Source organism: Microcaecilia unicolor, chromosome 7 (genome assembly GCF_901765095.1).
Source record: "Microcaecilia unicolor chromosome 7, aMicUni1.1, whole genome shotgun sequence".
Lineage (NCBI taxonomy): Eukaryota > Metazoa > Chordata > Amphibia > Gymnophiona > Siphonopidae > Microcaecilia > Microcaecilia unicolor.
This window is the reverse complement of record NC_044037.1, coordinates 255967440-255987073: the sequence shown is the minus strand read 5'-3', so window position 1 is coordinate 255987073 and position 19634 is coordinate 255967440.

The window sequence follows — 19634 nt, the reverse complement described above, 5'->3', positions numbered from 1 at the left end:
TTGTGTAAAAATTGAGCACAGACATGAAATTTTAAAGTAGTTTTATAAATAGGCTCCTTAGTTATGGAAATACTAGCTGTTAAGCCCGTTAAAACGGACGAGATTTCCAGCTACCCTCCTTGCCGCCTCTCCCTCCCCCCTCCGTGCCGGGCCCCCTGAACTGACCTGATAGCGCCTCTCACCTCCGTGTGAAAGCTCTGCAGGCAGCAGCAAATCGCTCTGCTACTGCCTGCAGCGCTTCCACACGGAGGTGAGAGGCGCTGTCAGGTCAGTGCAGGGGGCCCGATACGGAGGGGGGAGGGAGTGGCAGTGGGGATGGGGGGGGAGGGTGGAGGTTGGTGCACGCGATGTTCATTTCCAGGCTCAAGCGGCAGCGTCCGACAGTGACTCCGACTCCGTTTCCCTCTCTGTTCCGCCCTCTGACGTCATCACATCTTGATGCGAGGGCGGGACAGAGAGGGAAGTCTCTACTGCGCATTTGCAGGTGAGTCAGTCACTTGCCATTTATATGTTTGATATTGATTGATATTCAGCCGGCAGCAGAAATGCCGACCACTGCCAGCTAAAATAGCCCCAGGTATTCAGTGCCAGGTCACGTGTGGGCACTAGCACTGAACATCCGGGTCTAATTGTCCCAGTGCTGTCCACTGGATCTTATACATGTTCTGGCCGATATTCAGTCAGGGCCCGCATAAGACAAGGCTGAATATCAGCCAGGACCCATTTGGATTAAAAAAAAAAAACAATGTGCAGAGGACCTCTGATCCTCCCTCCGATCCTGATCCTCCTCCCCATCTCAAATGACTCCCAAGCCCCATCCTGCTCTCCCCATCCACGCAAAAAAAACCCTACAACCTCCCCCCTGGGCCTACCTGCAATCCCTTGTGGTCCAGCAGAGGTAGTGGGGGCAGGAGCTAAACCCACTCACTCCTGCCCCTAGCGGATGCCTTTTCAAAATGGCTGCCATGACCGCTCACTTGGAATATTGGATGGATAATGTTATTGAATATTTTATTTTGTGAGGGCTATTTTTCACTATCATTTCCTCAACTAAAACTACTACACATAAGATAAAGTCATACGAAATATATCCAGGTATAATTTTATGAGATAATTTTCTCACAAGTATATATATATATATATATATATATATATATATATATATATATATATATATATATATATATATCATTTCCACTTTATAGATATGACTTTCTATTTTTACTGAACTTACTTTATACATTTGTATATAGTCTAATAACAATTTAGCACTTGCAAATTGTTTGTTGACCTTCATTTCAACATATCCAAGTAGACTAGACATGGCAACCACATGACTATTATAGTGAATGCTGAAATATGAGTTCCACTGCTATGCTTCTACTAATTGCTTTGAATAATTTAGGTTTACTGCTCTCAAGTGCATAAATGGAGCCAGACAGGTGTAAGCCCTCTTTATTATTCTGAGTTCAATAAAGAAAACCCTTGGGTAATGTAGTTATTCCTGCCTACAGAGTGTCTCAGTTGCATTAAAGCTACATTTAAAACAGGAAATGTGAAAAGCTCAAAGATCCCTCCTGCATATACTTAGGACAAGGCTTTTTCTCAATAGTTTCTCATACCCTGTAACAGAGTATACTTGAAAATAAGACCTCATGTGCATCCTTTTAATATCTTGCTTTAAATGATGATATTTTAAAATAGTAGTCAGCCAAATATAGATCAATGTTCCTTTTACCAAGTAAAGGGCCTGAATAGTCAACGCTTTTTTCTCATTCTGTTTTTATGGTATAGAGGCTTAGTAAGTCGTGGCCAAAGTTAGCCAAAGTTCTTCCTATGTATTTCTTTCTTATTAGGCATAAGAGAGAAGTTTCAAAGCAGATAAAGGCTTGAAATTGGTAATATAAATAATAAAGAGAACTGAAAAATATTTCTAAAACAAGGCTCAAAATGTCATATATGGACTGTAATAACTTTCAGTATGACTGTCATGGAGATATTAATTCACTTTAGATAATTTGTGCAAATGGCATGTTTTCCCATTTATTCCATTCCATTATGGGTACTCACTTTATCATCACTGGAGTGCCATAATGTGACATATAATTAGAGCAATTACAATCCAGTGTTAATTATATCTGCCACTTAGGCATAATTTTTTATATAGTAATGGTTTCTATCCTCAATAATCATATGTTGTTTATTCAGACAGAAATTAAGTCTTTCATACATCAAATATTAAAATTTCAAAAAAAAAAAAAAAAAGAATAGCCTACTACATGCCTTTACAGTCAAGACAATGTGTGGCAGTTAAAATTTAATGCATAGAAGTGCAGAGTGATGCATTTGAGGAGTAGAAATCCAAGGGAGCCATACATCCTAGGAGGTGAGAGGTCGTTGTGCACAGACAAGGAGAGAGACCTTGGGGTGGTGATGTCTGAGGAACTTAAAGTAGCAAAACAATGTGACAAGGTGATGGCCGTAGCTAGAAGGATGCTAGGTTGCATCGAGACAGGCATAGCCAGCAGAAGAAAGGTGGTGGTGATGCCCCTGTGCAAGTCATTGATGAGGCCCCACCTGGAGTATTGTGTTCAGTTTTGGAGGCCATATTTTGCTAAGGATGTAAAAAGACTAGAGTGTGCATCCATTTTCGACCTGAGACCTTTACTGCCACCCATTGACTTAGCAGTAAGGTATCACACCCTAACCAGGCAGTAAGTGACAGTGCATGTACACTGCTGATTACTGCCGGGTAAGCGCCACGCGATAGAAAATATTTTCTACTGTGCGTTTTGGACGTGCATCAAAAATGGAATTACCGCCCGGGTAGTAAAGGGGCCCCTCAGGTTCTTAACACCCCACATCAACTTCTGAAAGCACCTCAAAACTTACCTATTCAAAAAGCTCCTACCAACTGACAACAACTGAGAACCACTCAAAGCTACAACATTCCAGCTAACCTCCCCTCATGACATGCCAATTGACCCTCCCCAAACTCACACAACATGCTGACAAACCCTCCCCAAATTCTCCCAAAGCTTATACCTTGCCCCTATTTTTGCAACAGAGACCTCTCCCTAGATCCCCTACACCCCTACTTATAATCTTAAAATGCTCTTCTCTACCTCTACTATCCTAAAATGTACCTCTCTACCTCTACTAACAAATTGTAAGCCCCATTGAATGAAACATGTTTGGAAAATGTGGGATATAAATGCTGTTATAAATAAACTAGTAAAAAAAGGCCCGTTTCTGAAGCCAATGAAACGGGCGCTAGCAAGGCTTTCCTGTGGCCCCCCCCCCCCCACCCGTCGTTGATGTTGGTGAATTGCTCCGCCCTCAACGTCATAACGTTTGACGCGAGGGCGGTGAATTGCTCCGCCTCCGCCCTCAACATCATAACGTTTGACGCGAGGGCGGGGCCCAGACACTGATTTTCGAGGTTTCAGAGCTTCGAACATACGAACCTTGGCTTCAGTGATGTCAGAAGCCAATAGAACGTTGAGGGTGAGTTTTATATATGTAGATAAGTAAATGAAGTACTTCTGTACATGAAAGAAGAACGAGACTTGAAGGTAATCATATGTGATGATCTCAAGGTGGCCACACAGGTAGAAAAAGTGATGGCCAAAGCAAGAAGGATGTTCAGGTGCATAGGGAGAAGAATGACCAGCAGGAAAAAATATAATAATTCTCACCTCCAACATTCTGAGGCTGCCTGGAACCATTGTTTCCACTGGAGGTGGTGTCCCTCATGTAGTAGATAATAGTGACGTCACACAACCCACACCAGATTGTCCAGTAGAAGGGAGAGGGGCCAGTAGAAGGGAGAGGGGCAGAGCCACGATACAGGGAGCAGCGAATCAGCACAACACTGGGAATGCACAGCAGCAGGAACAGAAGCCTCTCTCACACAGTTACTCTCACATACACTCTCTCAAACATACACACTCAGAGGAAAACCTTGCTAGTGCCCGTTTCCTTTCAAACAGAAATGGGCCTTTTTTACTAGTCTTTGTATAAGTCTCTGGTGAGGCCCCATTTAGAGTACTGTGTACAATTATGGAGACCACACCTTCAAAAAGATAAAAACAGGATGGACTTGGTCCAGATGGCAGCTACTAAAATGATCAGTGGTATGTGTACTTTGGAAGTAGGAAAAGAAAGAGGAGATACAGAGACATTTAAATATCTCCATGACAACAATGAACAGGAGACAAGTCTCTTTCAACTAAAAGGAAACTCTGGAATGAGAAGGTATACGATGAAGTTAAAAGGGAATAGACTCAGAAGCAATCTAAGGAAATACTTCTTCAGGGAAAGAGTGGTGGATGCATGGAACAACCGCCTGGTGGAGGTGGTAGAGATAAGGACTATAAATTCAAGAAAGTATGAGGCAAGCATGTGGGATCTCTTAAGGGGATAAAGAGAAAGTAGATGGTATGGATGGGCAGACTAGACAGGCCATATGACCTTTATTTGCCTTCATGTTCTGTGTTTCTATGTTTCAATATTTCCTTACTCCAGAAGTCTGAAACTCTGAAAATTTAACATATAATGCCACTCCTCCTCCCTTTCTTCCCACCCTGTCCTTCCTGAATAGGTTATAACCTGGCATAACACATCACAGTCATGGTTCTCTGTGAACCACTTCTCTGTGACTGCCACTAAATCTACGTCAGCCTTTTCCTTCACAGCATCTACATCCAGAACCTTATTTCCAACATTACCGTTCTGGTCTGAATGATAGTGGAATTTATGGAATCAGCTGAAGTGTCCTGTCATCCAAAAGAATCTCAAGGAAAGATTTGCTTTAATAAATTACAGCTAATACCACCTATATATATTTTGGATATATGCTGCTCTGGCTACGGTTAGCTTCATTTTGCATTTAAGTGAAGCGTTTGAAAATCTTATTGCCTTTGTTTGCATAAGTATTTCTTTTCTACTGTGTACACAATCTCTAATGAGCTGCTGTCAGTAGCACCAATTAATATCACTTAGCAGCTGTTAAATAACATATTCATCTGTTATCATCCTCATATAACATCAAGGACTAACTGCACTTAATTTATTGTTCATAAATACAAACCCACCTCCAGACATCTTCTGTTCATTACAATTTTAAAAAGTAAATCTAATGCAAATAATTGTGAAATTGATTGCAAAATGTATATTGCAAAATCCATTTTTTCTAGGGTTGTTTATGTTAGTTCAACATAAACTTTTGTAGTTTTTAAGTCAGTATTTGTCCTAAAGAGAGTTTTTCACTACCCTGCCAAACTAAAGTAAAAATAGTTGATGATTTAAAAAAATGACAGCTACTATTGATTTATGCTCTCTTTCTGACTAGCCACAATATGTACCAATTTGTGACTCATCTTATGCTAATAAAATGTCCCTAATTTATGAAAAAGAGAAATAAATTAAAATTGAGTACATTCTTTTAAAATATAAAAGGGTTCTTTCACTAAGTAGGCCTTACAGTGCCCTTATGTACGTCTTAAAACGACAATTTGCTATTTTTTTTCATTAATGGTAATTTTAAAAAATAACTGCGGGAGCACTTACCACCTCTTATTTTGTAGGCATAAGGGTTCCTGTGCTATCCATGCTGCAATGTAGATGCACTAACTGGTTAGATAAGTACATAAGTGTTGCCATACTGGGACAGACTGAGGTCCATCAAGCCCAATATCCTGTTTCCAACAGTGCCAATCTAGGTCAAAAGTACCTGGCAAGATCCCAAAACAGTACAATACATTTTATGCTGCTTATCCTAGAAATACTGCAAAAACCAAAAATAGTAGAGATGCAATCACTTAATCGCTCTGTAGGTGTATTTTAGAGAAGTCTCATACAGTCACTTTAGGCAGCAAGCTTGAATCAAACTGATATGCCTCTTTCATGTGACAATTTTAATCATAGACAACCCCCTACCATCCATACCAATTTTATAGATGTGTTTTTTTCTTTTCTTTTTTTTTAAATCACAACTGGAAAACTTTTTTAGTGTAACTAAGTGACTCCAAATTCAGTGGGAGTTTTCTATTTTTTTATATATATTTTCGTGTTCTATGCAAATCAGAATTCAAACACGTATCTGTGTGTGTATATTGTGGAGCGATCCCAGGAGTTCTTACTATCCCGACAGGTGCCTGTTTTGCTTAAACGCTTTGTCAAGGGACAGTCCTGTAAAAGGAAAAATATACACACATTAGAAATCTCTGCTGTTGGTACTTTACTCCTGCCCAATCTTTGCCCTTGACATGCCCATTCATAAAATATAAAAAAAATTATTTAGCATGCAGCTAGCACCACACATCCAAAGCTGCCACGGGACATGGTGCATGTCCTGTGGTTGTACAATTTTTTGCTGCATGAGGCACACATTGGCACCTAATGCAGGTTAGTAAAAGGGCCCCAAAGTTATTTTCTCATACCCTAAGGAAGCCCCGAGTGCTATGTCTTCTTAAAATGCTGAAGGGCCTTTTTACCAAGCTGTGGAAAAAAGGGCCCTGCAGTGGTGGTGGGGGCCATTTTCCCATATGCCAGGGCCCTTTTTACCGCAGCAGGTAAAAAGACCCCAGGCACACATGGCCATGTGGTAAGAGAACTCTTACCGCATGGTCAGGCGATGGGGAGCCCTTATCGCCACCCATTGAGATGGCGATAAGGGCTCCTGCGCTAACCTGGCGGTAACCGGGCAGGGCGCGACAATGCCTGGTTACTGCCAGCTTACCACTGTGCAAGCCATTTTGGGGGGGTTTTCTTTTCCCCCTGAAAGCGGTGCATGCTCGGGGAAGGGACTACCACAGCTGTTTTGGGCCTGCGGTTGTCCTGAAATAGCGAGTGTTAAGCTCACAATGGGTTTACCACTGCTCTGTAAAAGGGCCTCTGAATTAGCTACACAAAAAAGCGACAATTAAGGGGAAAATTTTAAAATCCTAAAATTTGTCTGGGTAACTTTGACAAATCTTTTGAATATCAACCTCATAATATTTATAGCATTTCCAAAGTTATAAACACTAAGGGGGTAGTTGTATAAGTTGGTGGCCTCTTATAGGATTTCCAACGCTGCACAGAGAGCGCCTATTCTATACAGCATCTGAGCCCCCAGAATCCATTACAGAATGCTTGCATAAACTCGTATTGGTGCACCTAAATGTAGGTAACCTATTAATATATCACAATATATCACCTATATATCACCTATTAATGCCAGGACAATGACAGCTATAAATGGGCATGACTAAATACAGCATACAATCCTCCGAATTCTATAGCGCACCTAGCATTCTGCACTGAAATCCAAGCATCTTCTATAATAACATGCATAACTTAATTGGCTTAACAAGTCAATCAGTGTTGTTAGCAGCACTTAACAAGCAATAATGAGCACTAATTTGCAACAATTAGAATTTATGCACACAACTCCCTAAGTGTATTCCGTAATGCACTGTGCCTACATTTTAATGCATGCAGGCAAAAAGAGGCGTGGTTATGGGGGGGATGGGCATTCCATGTGTGTTCCAAAATTTACATGCACTGCACCTAAATCTACGTGCAGGGATTTATGCCACATTTTCATCGGTGTAAATGGATGAGCGTAGTTCTAGGCGCTAGGATGTCAACTAAGCATATTCTATATACCACTCCTAAATCTAGGCGGCAATGATTTCTGCATGGAATCTTTTTAAGTGTCATATTGTAAGGAGGTTGGAGGGTCTAAGCAGGTCAGGAGGAGGTATGGGGCCAGACTACATTCCCCACAAGGCCCTGAGAGAAGGGATAAGGGGGGTAGGTCCCAAAACCTGGTATGGCCCCCACGTGGAAGGGAGGGGGAAAAGGACTGGAAAGAGCAGCTGCTATGGCAGACGAGTGCTAGAAGGGGGAGCAGGGATGACAAAGCTCAATTCCCTTGGGTTAGAAATCAGTACAAGATTCCTTCCACCTGGGAGGGGGAGGAGGTCTCCAACCAACAGCCTAGCAGAGAGGCGGAGTTAATGGAGTGCTTGGAGGAAGGAGAGTCTGGAGGAAGCAGCACCCCAGGTTTGGAGGAGCCAGTTGACATGGACTGTAATGGTACTTTGGGGCAGAGTCGCAGGGACTGAAGGCAGTGGGTGGTCACAGGAGTCAATTAGCTGTGTTGTGGGCGGTGTACTGCCATTCTGCAACCACCCAAGCGGAAAGACTTTTAAAACTAAAACCCAGGCTGTTGCACTGGGGGAGAACTTGGATTTAAAGAGACTTTTTTTTTTTCTTGTTGCTTTGTTTTGAAAAAATGAATGGGACTTTAACCCTCTTGAACTGAGATTTTGGGGAGGAGGGGAAATAAACTGTTTGGAACTAAAAGCTGTGTTGTCTGGAAGGACTTTGTTTGTGGACTGGTGAAGGGAGCCTACCACCTCCTGAAGGTTTGCTACCGGGATTACAGTTATTACAATATATAGATATCTGTCCCAATGTGTGTAATTTACAGTATTCTGTAAGTGGAGCATGTAAGTGACAGCTCTACCCATGCCTCTTCCATGCTCCACCTTCCTGTATGCCTTGGTGCAGTTCTACACTATAGCACTTATAGAACAACATTCATATCATTTATGCATGTAACAAACACTTTGCGGTAGACTTAATTATGCAAGGTGTACATGGCTGTATGCATCAGTTACAGAATTGCCTTTTAAGCATTATGACCCGATCCCAAATTTTTAACTGTACAATTTTCAGTACTTGTCCATATTCTATCTGCTCAAATATTGCTGATTCCACCTCTTCTCTGAGGTCTCTAAGGGGTCCTTTTACTAAGCCGCGCTAAAAAGTGGCAGGTGCTAGTTTTAGCATGGGGGCTTCCCACACGCTCCAGCCACTTTTTAGTCAGCTCTAAAATAGCCAAATTTCTGCCATTAATGAAGACATACTAATGTCCAAATTAGCACACGACCATAATCACCTGAGCACTTACCGCCACCTATTTAGCAGACAGTAAGGGCTCACATGCTACTCGTGCAGTAATCGTGCAGCGATCGTCAAATGTTCACTTGCTGCCAAATTACTGTCGGGTATGCAAATTCCCCACCCTTCGCTAGAAAATAAAAACTATTTTCTGGCATGAGAAACGGTGCGCAGGAAAAAGCAGAACTACTGCAGGGTACCTGGGCACGCCATGTGGTAGTGCTGTTTTACTGCTCATCTTTATAAGAGGGCCCCTAAGTACTATTTAGGCCAGCAATGCAGAAGGCCTGTTCTCTGGGTCATCACCAACCACTATGCATCCAGATTGCCAACATGGCCCACAAACATCCTTTACCTTCCAGGACCTGAGGTTGCTGACTGTACCAGTGCCTGTTGATGAACCAATGATTATCTTCATTTGCCATAATTACTATAAGGAATCTGCCAATCCCTTCTACTTTGTGAGATCTAAGCCGGTTGACAAAGTACCTCATGAAAGACTCCAGAGAAAATTGGAGAGTCATGGGATAGGAGGTAGTGTTCTATTATGGTACAGACTGTAGGGTCAAATGGTCAATATTCTCAATGGAGAAGGGTAGATAATGGGGTTCCCAAGGGGGTCTGTGCTGGATCTGCTGCTTTTTAACATAATTATAAATGATCTAGAGATGGGAGTGACCAATGAGGCAATTAAATTTGATGACAACACAAAGTTATTCACAGTTGTTAAATCGCAAGAGGATTGTGAAAAATTACAAGAGGACCTTACGAGAATAGGAAACTGGGCATCCAAATGACATTTAATGTCAGCAAGTGCAAAGTGTTGCATGTGGGAAAGAGGAATCCAAACTATAGTTACTTGAACTTGAATGGTAACGGAATTCAAGCATGCATGGGATAAACACAAAGGAATCCTGTGCAGAAGGAATGGATCCTCAGAAGCTTAGCCGAGATTGGGAGGCGGGGCTGGTGTTTGGGTGGTGGGGCTAGTTCTGGGCAAGACTTCTACGGTCTGTGTTATGAAAATGGCAGATACAAATCAAGGTAAGGTATACACAAGAAGTAGCACAAATGAGTTTATCTTGTTGGGCAGACTAGATGGACCGTGCAGGTCTTTTTCTGCCGTCATCTACTATGTTACTATCCTGCTTATTTTCGAAAGAGAAAAACGCCTATAGTGTGACCTAAATTGGGAGATAGACATTTATCTCGCGAAGGCACCCAAATCGGTATAATCGAAAGCCGATTTTGGGCGTTTCCAACTGCACTCCATCGCGGAAACGAATAAAGTTGATGGGTGCGTGTCGGAGGCAGAACTGGGGCGTGGTTATCAGCCGAGGAGAGATGGGCGTCTTTAGCTGATAATCGAAAAAAAAGGCGTTTTTACCACGATTTTGGGTCACTTTTTTTGGACCCTTTTTTTTCACGAACAAGTCCCAAAAAAGTGCTCCAACTGCCCAGATGACCACTGGAGGGAATCGGGGATGACCTCCCCGGACTCCCCCAGTGGTCACTAACCCCTTCCCACCAAAAAAAAACCCACTTTACAAACTTTTTTTCCAGCCTCTATGACAGCCTCAAATGCCGTACCCACCTCCATGACAGCAGAATGTGTTTGATCCTGTCACAGCCTTTCCCTGGGTCAGATGTGGCTCTCGGGTGCACTACAAGGTCACATCAGCATTGCATTGTGGTGGGTGTAGGGTATTGGGCTCCGTGATTTCATTAGCTTGTGTTACAGTCTCACGATGTTGGTAGTTGGTAGGCTCTTCTCCCATGGTGCTTTTCCCCCTGCCTACTGGGTCAGAGTGTGCCCTGTTGTGTTTCCTGTTGTAGTCCATGTGGTAGTGGCCATTTTTGTAAGCCAGTTTTAGTTCCCTTTCCTGTATTAGCCACGTTACAGAACTTAGTTCTTCCCTTGAATGTGGCTGAAAGAGGGCATTGTACAGCATTCTGCCAGCTCTGACCTACTGCTCATCTCAGGACCAGGGAGACTCGTTGCCAGTGGTGGGGCACAACCTCTGATCTGCAGTTAACTGTGAGTAAACGCGGTTATTCCAATAAAGGACGTTTTCGGAGAGATTAGTATTCAGGTGTCAACTGGTGTGCCAATGTTATATAGCAGCAACAAGTCCTAGAGGCCTGCGTGTATGCAGGTCTCTGGAGCACTTTTAGTGGGTACCACCGTGCACTTCAGCCAGGTGGCCCAAGGCCCATCCCCCTCACCTGTAACACTTGTGCTGGTAAATGGGAGGTCTCCAAAACCCACTGTACCCACATGTAGGTGCCCCCTTCACCCCTAAGAGCTATGGTAGTGTTGTACATTTGTGGGTAGTGGGTTTTGGGGGAGGAGGGTTGGGTGCTCAGCACCCGGGTAAGGGAGCTATGCATGTGGGAGCGTTGTCTGAAGTCCACCACACTGACCTCTAGGGTGCCCAGTTGGTGTCCTGGCATGTCAGGGGGGCAAGTGTACTACGAATCGTGGCCTCTCCCATGACCAAATGGCTCGGATTAGGACGTTTTTGAGCTGGGCGTTTTTAGTTTCCATTATCACTAAAAAAAACAAACGCCCAGCTCAAAAACGTCCATTTTTTCGAAAATATGGTTCAGCCCGCCCCTTCACGGACCCGTTCTCGGAGATAAACGCCCATGGAGATAGGCGTTTCCGTTTGATTATGCCCCTCACGTATAGTTACTTGATGCAAGGTTCCTCATTAGGTGTCATCGTTGATGATACGTTGAAACCCTCTGCTCAGTGTGCGGCAGTAGCGGCTAAGAAAGCAAATAGAATGTTCGGTATTATTAGGAAAGGAATGGAAAACAAAAATGAGGATGTTACAATACCTTTGTATCGCTTCTTGGTGCGACCGCACCTCAAATACTGTATGCAATTCTGGTTACCGCATCTCAAAAAAGATATAGCAGAATTAGAAAAGGTACAGAGAAGAACGACGAAAATGATAAAGGGAATGGGAAGACTTCCCTATGAGGAAATGTTAAAGCGTCTAGGGCTTTTCAGCCTGGAGACGGCTGAAAGGAGATATGATAGAGGTCTAGAAAATAATGAGTAGAGTGGAATGGGTAGACGAGAATCGCTTTTTTACTCTTTCTAAAAATACTAGGACTAGGGGGCATGCAATGAAGCTACTAAGTAGTAAATTTAAATCAAATCAGAGAAAATATTTATTTACTCAATGTGTAATTAAACTCTGGAATTCATTGCCAGAGAATGTGGTAAAATCAGTTTAGCAGGGTTAAAAAAAAGGTTTGGATAGCTTCCTAAAAGAAAAGTCCATAAGCCATTATGGGAAAAATCCATTGCTTATTTCTAGGATAAGCAGCATAAAATGTATTGTACTGTTTTGGGATCATGCCAGGTACTTTTGACCTGGATCGGCCACTGTTGGTGACAGGATACTGGGCTTGATGGACCTTCGGTCTGTCACAGTATAGCAATTCTTATGTTCTTGTGATGACATTATTGGCTCAGATCTCCTCCAATACTGAAAAATTTAGGGGCTCTTTTACAGCTGCGAAAGGGCCTACACGCGTACTGCATGTGCCAAATTGGCACTACTGCCCAGCTAGCGTGTGAGCCAGGTGGTAATTCCGAATTTGGAGTGCACTGAACCCCGCAGTAGAAAATAATTTTCTATTTTCTACCACGGGCCGGTTACCCGGCCGTAAACAGCAGTTGGCGTGCACCTCATGCTCACCGCATGGGTAGTGGGTGAGACCTTACCACTAGGTCATTGGGTAGCTTTAAGGTCTCAGGCTGAAAATGGACGCATACAGGTTTCAATTTTTGTGCACATCCATTTTCTAGCCCCTTAAAAAAGGCAATTTTTCCTAGATGCTGTAAAAAAATGGCCCAGTGCATGCCCAAATAACGTGCTCGCACTACCGCATGCCACTTTTTACCACAGCTTAGTAAAAGAACACCTTAGATCCTTACACTATGCGTCTGCCCATAGCATCCTCAAAACAAGCTTCATTGACAAATAAATGTGTGATCCTATCACATGGTGCTGGGCTTACTGCTCACTAAACAGGAAGTACTGCCGGGCTAACAGCCCAGCGGGATGTCCCACCTAGTGTGCCATCATATCTGGCGCTACAAAAATATATTTATTTATTTTTGTAGTGCTAGACGGCAGTTCCACATTTCCGGTTACGCTGAGCTAGCGTGGGAGCCCCTACTGCCATCTCAATTGATGGAAGTAAGAGCCCCCCCCCTGAATTGGCCACCCAGCAAGTGCTTTACTTGCTGCACAGCTATTTTCTGCAGAAAAGAGAGACTTCCCTTTTACTTGCTGTGGTAAAAGGAGGCCTCGGCGTGCGTGAAAAACATACACCAATACCAGCGCAGGCCCCCTTTTGCCACAGCTTGGTAAAAGGGGCCCATTATTAGCAGTATGATAGCTATCGGCAGATATCCAGTGTGTATTACAGCCTGTTATGCAATATAGACCAAGCAGCAATTTCTTTTGCCAGAAGGTTTTCAATTGATGGAATAATAATTTTAGTAAAGTAGCAGTTAAATCAATATTGTGCTGAGAGTGAGAAAGTGAATGAGCTATGTTATTACTTTGTAATTTAATATCTGTCTAGTCAACACCAGAGGTGGCCATGACCAACCGGCAGTTTCTATTCCACATGAGGAGAAATAAATGAAAAGTTCTGAAGTGCCATCTACAGATCTCTTTTTAATGGGATGAACTTCTTGTATTTTTTGACAATGTGTTTGTGAAATGAAACAGCGCCATTTGAGATTCATATATGCTAAGCTGCACATGTTTGCCTGCACTACTGAACTTCTGCATGCTATTTTTCATGCAAAAGAAGAAGAAAAAAAGAATACAATTTAGCAACATTAAAAAAAAAAAAGATAACTACACCTCATTGAGGTGTTCGTGAGATTATGTCTGTGATGGCAATTTTACCCTTGGTTTGTCAGTGCAATAATAGTTGATGATACGTTACAGTACTGTATATTGTTTATATCAATTGTAAGGAGGTTGGAGGGTCTAAGCAGCTCAGGAGGAGGTATGGGGCCAGACTACATTCCCCACAAGGCCCTGAGAGAAGGGATCGGGTGGTAGGTCCCAAAACCCGGTATGGCCCCCACGTGGAAGGGAGGGGGGAAAAGGACTGGAGAGAGCAGCTGCGATGGCAGGCGAGAGCCAGAAGGGGGAGCAGGGATGACAAAGCTCAATACTCTTGGGTTAGAAATCAGTACAAGATTCCTTCCTCCTGGGAGAGGGAGGAGGTCTCCAACCAACAGCCTAGCAGAGAAGCAGAGTTAATGGAGTGTTTGGAGGAAGGAGAGGCTGGAGAGACCAACACACCAGGTTTGGAGGAACCAGTGGACATGGACTGTAATTGTACTTTGGGGCAGAGTTGCAGGGACTGAAGGCGGTGGGTGGTCACAGGAGTCAATTAGCTGTGTTGTGAGCGGTGTACTGCCATTCTGCAACCACCCAAGCGGAAAGACTTTTAAAACTGAAACCCAGGCTGTTGAACTGGGGGAGAACTTGGATTTAAAGGGAAGTTTTTTTCTTGTTGCTTTAGTTTGGAAACTGAATGGGACTTTAACCCCTTGAACTGAGATTTTGTGGAGGAGGGGAAATAAACTGTTTGGAACTAAAAGCTGTGTTGTCTGGAAGGACTTTGTTTGTGGACTGCTAAAGGGAGCCTACCACCCCTGAAGGTTTGCTACCGGGATTACAGTTATTACACAATATAGCTCATTAACTATTAATTTAAATTAAATTTTATGCACAGAAAACAAGGCACAAATTTTTACAAACTAAGGAGAGAAATTAGTGAATTACTAAGCCATGTTAACCAAATAGCATTAAAATAACACATGAATTTGCTTGTAATGCAACGAGTCCCTGAGATGTACAATGTTATTGTTTTTCTCTTTTTATATATTTGTTTCTTAAATTCTTCTCTTTCTCTGTTTTATCTGCTACTAGTGATATAAGTTGTTGTGTTTACTGTAAATCACTGTGATAGCATTCCAATACAGCAGTATATCAAATGAAATAACCTAAACTAAAACTATTTCAGTAAGCATTGCATTATTCTAACATGATCAGCCTTACTGTAGCTTTAGTGCTAATGTGGTAATCTTACGGAACTCAAAAAAACGATGGTAATGTTATGAAAACAGGAAAAAGGGCATATCATGTTAAGGCTTAGAAGCCAGTCCAGTGTGTGTTAAAAAATGCTTGAAGTCCTATTTTCTATAGAATATAGAGACTGGAATTCATATAGCAGTAGTTGTGGTACCTGAAAAAATAGACACTATTCAGCAAACTGGAGAAAGTGATGAGATCTACCAAGCTATGAAACAGCAGATCCAGAGAAGATGGCCCACTAATGATGAAATGTTGCCAAGATTAGACATTTGTACAAATCAGCACGACTTTTGTGTGGGGAAATCTTGTATGACCAATTTACTTCAATTCTTTGAAGGAGTAAACAAACATGTGGACAAAGGGGAGCCGGTTGATATCGTGTATCTGGATTTTCAAAAGGCGTTTGACAAAGTACCTCATGAAAGGCTACAGAGGAAATTGGAGGGTCATGGGATAGGAGAAAATGTCCTATTGTGGATTAAAAACTGGTTGAAGGATAGGAAACAGAGAGTGGGGTTAAATGGGCAGTATTCACAATGGAGAAGGGTAGTTAGTGGGGTTCCTCAGGGGTCTGTGCTAGGACCGCTGCTTTTTAATATATTTATAAATGATTTAGAGATGGGACTAACTAGCGAGGTAATTAAATTTGCTGATGACACAAAGTTATTCAAAGTCGTTAACTCGCGACAGGATTGTGAAAAATTACAGAAGGATCTTACGAGACTGGGAGACTGGGCGGCTAAATGGCAGATGACGTTTAATGTGAGCAAGTGCAAGGTGATGCATGTGGGATAAAAGAGCCCAAATTATAGCTACGTCATGCAAGGTTCCACGTTAGGAGTTACGAACCAAGAAAGGAAGGAATCTGGGTGTCGTCATCGATAATATACTGAAGCCTTCTGCTCAGTGTGCTGCTGTGGCTAGGAAAGCGAATAGAATGTTGGGTATTATTTGGAAAGGTATGGAAAATAGGTGTGAGGATGTTATAATGCCATTGTATCGCTCCATGGTGTGACCGCACCTTGAGTATTGTGTGTTCAATTCTGGTCACCGCATCTCAAGAAAGATATAGTAGAATTGGAAAAGGTGCAGCGAAGGGCAACTAAAATGATAGCGGGGATGGGACGACTTCCCTATGAAGAAAGACTAAGGAGGCTAGCCGCCTTATTATCGAAAGTGATGGGCACCCAGATTATGACCTAAATCGAGAGATGGGCGCCTTTCTCCAGTGGGCACCCAAATCGGTATAATCGAAAGCCGATTTTGGGCGCCTCCAACTGCAATCTGTCGTGGGAACAAACAAAGTTGTCGGAGGCATGGTGAAGGCGGGACTGGGGCATGTATATCGGCCGAGCAGAGATGGGCGACCTCAGCCAATAATGGAAAAAAAGAAAGCGTTTTTACCGAGAAGTTGGGTCACTTTTTCTGGACCCTGTTTTCTCACGAACAAGTCCCCAAAAAGTGCCCCAACTGCCCATATGATCACCGGAGGGAATCGGGGATGACCTCCCCTGACTCCCCCCGTGGTCACTAGCCCCTTCCCACCAAAAAAAAAAGAACTTTAAAAACTTTTTTTTGCCAGCCTGTATGCCAGCCTCAAATGTCATACCCAGCTCCATCACAGCAGTATGCAGGTCCCTGGAGCAGTTGTTAGTGGGTGCAGTGGACTTCACCCAGGTGGACCCAGGCCCACCCCCCCCCCTCCTACCTGTTACACTTGTGGTGGAAAATGGGAGCCCTCCAAACCGCCCCAAAACCCACTGTACTCACAAATGTTGGTGGCCCCCTTCAGCCATAAGGGCTATGGTAATGGTGTAGAGTTGTGGGCAGAGGGTTTTAGGGGGGATATGAGAGCCTCAGCACCCAAAGGAAGGGAGCTATGGACTTGGGAGGTGTTTTACTTTTTTTTTAAAATTGTTACAAGTGCCCCTTAGGGTGCCCGGTTGGTGTCCTGGCATGTGAGGGGGACCATTGCAATACGAATCCTGGCCCCTCCCATTACCAAATGCCTTGGATTTGTTCATTTTTGAGCTGGGCACCTTCGGTTTCCATTATCGCTGAAAAACGAAACCGCCCAGCTCAAATCCGCACACATCCGATGCATTTGCTCGGCACAAACCGTATTATCGAAAAAAAGATGGGCGCCCATTTTTTTCAAAAATACGGCCTGTCCCGCCCCTTCACGTACCCGTTCTCGGACTTAGACACCCATGGAGATGGGCGTTCGCGTTCGATTATGCCCCTCCATGGCTTTTCAGCCTAGAGAAGAGACGGCTGAGGGGAGACATGAGAGAGGTATATAAAATAATGAGTGGAGTGGAGCAGGTGGATGTGAAGCATCTGTTCACGCTTTCCAAAAATACTAGGACTAGGGGCATGCGATTAAACTACAGTGTAGTAAATTTAAAACAAATCGGAGAAAATGTTTCTTCACCCAACGCAAAATTAAACTCTGGAATTCGTTGCCAGAGAACGTGGTGAAAGCGGTTAGCTTAGCAGAGTTTAAAAAGGGGTTAGATGGTTTCCTAAAGAACAAGTCCATAAACCACTACTAAATGGACTTGGGAAAAATCCACAATTCCAGGAATAACATGTATAGAATGCTTGTACATTTGGGAAGCTCGCCAGGTGCCCTTGGCCTGGATTGGCCGCTGTTGTGGACAGGATGCTGGGCTCGATGGACCCTTGGTTTTTTCCCAGTGTGGCATTACTTATGTACTTATGTTCTGTGATGAGCTGACTGTCAAACATGGCCTGATTTACAAAGAACAATGGCTGCCTGAGCCAGCCAAAACATGCTTGAAAGAATTAATGCAAGTCATATTAGTATTAGCAGATACATTCAACACGCTAGAGAGGTACGTTTCTGGCCAAAAGCATTTTGCATGTTATGTTATTCCAGAAGAGGCATTTTGAGACAACTTTCAATTCAACTACAGAGAGTTTGTATAATTTGTGTGACTATGAGTTTTGACATATAACGTTCTCCCTCAAATACCATGAATCAAATGGAAAGGGAGAAAATGCTGTCCAATCAGCAAAGTGAATTTTACAGAAAGCCTCTGAGGCCCAAGTCTATCCATTCCTATGTCTAGTGTATTGGAGGAATGCCCCATCTGAAGCATAGGGAGAATCTACAGCTCAAATCATGTTCAGGTGATGGCTCCAGACTCTGCCTGCTATGAATGCTCTGCTGGAGATTCCATTGGCACAGACAATTCATTTTTTCTTAGAGGCAGCTAAACATAAACAGGACTACTATTACAATTTATAAAAGATGTATAAATGCCCAATGCATCTGAGAATAAAATAAAAAAACTTCTGAGCCAAGCTGTCCTGTCAAGGACAGCCACGGTCAACTCCTGTGTTAGCCGTTACTTTGATGAAAACAATTTGCAAATTGTTTTCATCAAAGGAACGGCTAACACAGGAGTTGACCGTGGCTATCCTTCTCGATAGGACAGCTTGGCTCAGAAGTTTTTTTTATTTTATTCTCAGGTGCATTGGGCATTTATACATCTTGTATAATTTACAACTAAACTCTGACCCCTGAGGCAGCCGTTACTTAACGCCAAAACACGGCCCATGTCGGGTCATTTTTAATAAAATACTCCTGTTGTCCCAGCCTTGAAGGCCCAGTGTTGCTTTTTTTGTGTGTATACTTTCTATGTATGCTGTATACCCTCTCTGTTTTATAAAAATTTAATAAAAATAAATATGTGGTAATAGTATGATAAAGTAAAAGCCCTGCTTGTAAAATTAAAAACCACAAAAAAAAAAAAACTATGACCAAGAGAATAGGAGCATGGTTTCTTTTAGTCTCGGTGATAAATCATTTTCCTGACCTAAGTTAATAATGAGATTTTTTATCACATAGGTTCAGCATATCTTTAAGCAAATAAAAAGTAGGGAGGGTCATTTTCCTTATGACATTTAAATCTGATTTTGGATGTTTTTCGCAAAACATCCAAAAATCTGGTAGCAAGCATGGCCATTTTCAAACCAGAAAAACGTCTAATTTTCTGCTTTCAAGATGGCCATTTGCTAGATGTTTTGTGCTCAATGCACCTACTTGTGATCCAAAATCCAAATAAATAAAGGGGGTGTCAGAGGCATAGCAAAGGACGTCCTTCACCCATACTCTAAAAAAAAATACAAAAGTTTTTAAAGTTGTTTTTTTTCAGGGTGGGAGGCTGTTAGTGACCACTGGGGGAGTAAAGGGAGGTCATCCCTGATTCCCTCCAGTAGTCATCTGGTCATTTAGGGCACAGTTTTGTGGCTTGGTCATAAAAAAAAAGGACCAAGTAAAGTCGGTCAAATGTTCATCAGGGACGCCCTTTTTTTCCATTATCACTTGAGGACACCCATCTGTTAGTCATGCCCCAGTCCCGCCTTCGCTATGCCTCCGACACGCCCTCGGGAACTTTGGTCTTCCCCACGACAGGAAGCAGTTGGGGACACCCAAAATCGGCTTTCCGTTATGCCGATTTGGGCAACCCGGAGAGAAGGACGCCCATCTCCCGATTTGTGTCG